The sequence below is a fragment of the Corylus avellana genome, chromosome ca2 (assembly GCF_901000735.1).
Source record: "Corylus avellana chromosome ca2, CavTom2PMs-1.0".
Classification (NCBI taxonomy): domain Eukaryota; kingdom Viridiplantae; phylum Streptophyta; class Magnoliopsida; order Fagales; family Betulaceae; genus Corylus; species Corylus avellana.
Window position 1 is genome coordinate 7,682,819 of NC_081542.1, and position 2,397 is coordinate 7,685,215.

Here is a 2,397-nt window from a genome sequence, read left to right on the forward strand (position 1 = left end):
TGTAGCAAATACAAGGAAGTAACCGAAAATGGGCCAAAAATCAGCCCAGTCCTCTGGATCTTGGTTGAAAAAAACCAATAAATGACACCACAAAGTGGTACTTTGATACTATTTTAAAAGAAAGCACTTTCCCGGTAGCTTCTTCTGTCACGATTACGGCTCTTTCTCCGAACCTTCTTCCTATTCCGGTAGGGACCACTGAATCGCTGGGCCTTTTCCTTACCCACGTGGAACCGGAAAATAAGTGCAAAAAAGTACCGCACCTAAAAGCTATTCTATCAAAAAAAAAAAAACCTCTGCATAAATGTTTTTTTTTTTTTTAATATTTAAATTCAATGGATGTTTTAGAAAATTCGGCATCATTCAAAAAGATTCCCAAAGTTGAATATGAAGACATTTCGTTTTTAGGGGATCCAATGCAATAGCTAGGCCGTATGGGAGAAAGGGACAGCTTCCATCTATTTGGACATTTCTGGGATTCAGACGGTCCACACACTTGTTCCAAATCTTGCTTCCTACCCAGATTTCACGTCCACACCATATCATATGAAGATTCGTATCTATTTTTACTACCCAAAAGTGAAAAATATCAAACTCAACTTATGTTGTGAGTTTATATGGCGGGGCGAGTGTTAACCGCCCGCTCGCATCTATTGTTATCCGTAAATATTCGTTATTCGTTGTCTTTTATTTACACATGTAAATGGAGTTGGAGAAAAATTACTATCGATATATGCGGATGTGAATGACGGTTTTAAAATATGTGAAAACGGTTATTTACATATTTTATATTATATTTAATAAATTTACCAAAACAACCTAATTTAGCTTTATTTTGGATTAAATATAAATTATGTTTACATTGTTTTCAAGAGTAATGTGAAATTAATATTTTTCAAAATATTAGGGCTTTAAAAAAAATTAAACAAGCCCAAAACACTAAAAATTGGCTCAAAATCATTTCAAAATCATTTAAAATAAATCCGAATAGAAATTCAAATAAGGCTAAAATATGCATAAACAGCCCCATTACCTAATATGCATACAATAGTGAATAGATGCTATAAGTATTTTCATTTATTTTTATGGGAAAATTACACCTTATCCCTCAAAGTTTAGGACGATTTTTAATTCGACATCTAATGTTTCAATTTTGGCAATGCACTCTCCAAACTTTAAATTTTTTGCAATTTGACCAATTGTATTCCAAACTTCTCATATTGCCCCTATTTTTTTTTATTTTTTTTTTTATTTTTTTTTTATTTTTTTTAAAAAAAATCCAGGGTGGCTACCTTTGGCTATCTGGCCATTTAAGAGCATCTCCAACAATGTAGTTAAAAGGGAGATATTAGTTATATTTAACTATTTTTGTCATTTTTTTTGCTATAACAGAATAACTTCATATTAGCTATTATACCTTAATTGCTAAAGTGAATAGCTTCATATTGCTATTCAATGTAGCACATTAGATTGTTGAATATAATATTATTTCCACATCATTTTCTCTCTCCCTCAACGTTTCTCTCTTCTCTCTTCTCTATTCATGAATTTATGATATAAATTCAAGTCTTTTGAATCACTAAAAACTCCCAAAAAAATATTGAATAGCATGCATATAATTGACAAACTAAAAATGAAAAAATAAAATAAATAAAAATAACACACAGGTATGCTGTGTGAATCAATTCTATTTCAATTTACAAGATGATGTAAAAGCGGTCGCAGATTTAAAAAGAAAAAAATAAAAAGAAAAAGAAAAGGAAAGATTAAAAAATAATATTTAATAAAATAAAGAACGAAATAAAGAATCTGTTGGAGTTGGTATTAAAAATGAGTAGCTAAAATAGAGAATTGTGCTTTTTGACTAGATAGAATACCTCTTACTGCCGGAAATGATCTAAAAAATAAAAATAAAAATTTAGCCGTAGCCACCCCAAATTTGTTTTTTTTTTTTAATAAAAAAATAAAAATTAAGGGCAATATGAAAATTTTAGGATAATATTGGTCATATTGCAAAAATTTGAAAGTTTGGAGGGTGCATTGTCAAAATTAAAACTTTAGAGGTCGAATTGAAAAATGCCCCAAACTTTGAAAGGTAAAATGTAATTTTTCCTATTTTTATAACTCTTCTTTTACCAGCAATTTTCGGAGAGGAAACATTGAAGGCATTGCTAACAAAAAAAAAAAAAAACTGCTCTTGAAGGCAATATTCCACATTAGTTGTAGTCCTGTACAGATTGATTGAGGTGTATTTAAAAACTCAACGCCTTCTTTTTTTTTCTTTTATTTTTTTTTCAGTCAATAATTATTTGAAAATTGAAGTTCTGATCTTCTATATGCTTGTTTAAAAAGATAATTAAAAAAAAAAAAAAATCAGTTCGACACGAGGCCACCTAA